The sequence below is a fragment of the Myotis davidii genome, unplaced genomic scaffold (assembly GCF_000327345.1).
Source record: "Myotis davidii unplaced genomic scaffold, ASM32734v1 scaffold188, whole genome shotgun sequence".
Lineage (NCBI taxonomy): Eukaryota > Metazoa > Chordata > Mammalia > Chiroptera > Vespertilionidae > Myotis > Myotis davidii.
The window spans coordinates 325,522-326,120 of record NW_006299270.1 but is presented as its reverse complement, the minus strand read 5'-3'; the positions used below and the strand labels follow the sequence as shown (position 1 = coordinate 326,120).

General features: G+C 61.4%; 1 protein-coding gene across 1 annotated transcript in view; it reads right to left on the bottom strand.

Moving 5' to 3' along the window:
• The window catches only part of CLEC9A (C-type lectin domain family 9 member A), a 17,441-nt gene that overhangs the window by 9,072 nt on the left and 7,770 nt on the right, over positions 1 to 599 (bottom strand). The window lies entirely within an intron of this gene.

Below are 599 nucleotides of genomic sequence, written 5' to 3'. Positions count from 1 at the left end.
GTCATTATAACTTTACTAGAGGCCTGGTGCACAAAATTTATGAGGGGGAGGGGAGAGGTCCCTCAGCCCAGCCTGCACCCTCTCCAATCTGGGACCCCTCGGGGGATGTCCAACTGCCTCTCGCAATTCGGGACTGCTGGTTCCTAACTGCTAGCCTGCCTTCCTGCCTGATCATCCCTAACCACCTCTGCCTGCCTTGTTGATCACCCCTAACTGCTCCCCTGCTGGCCTGATCACCCTTAACTGCCTCTGCCTTGCCCCACACTCAGGACCTGGGATTCCCTCCTCTGGCCGGTCTCAGGCACCCAGGACCTGGGCATACCCTCCCTCTGGTCAGCTGCAGGCACCCAGTACCCAGGCCAGCTTTGCCCAGGCCAGCTACTTCCACAGAGGACCATGGGCAGGCAGCTTCGCCTGGGCCACAGCCACAGGCACCCGGGACCATGGGGTGGGCGGCTTGTCCCTCTCCTGGGCCGCAGCCTGGCGGGTCCCCATTCCTCTCTTGTGAGCTCATTTGTGCCTGGCTGGTCCCCATTCCTCTCTCCCCAGTGTTGAGTGTCTGAGCCGTTAGGGCGTGATGGGTTGAGGGCGTGATGATC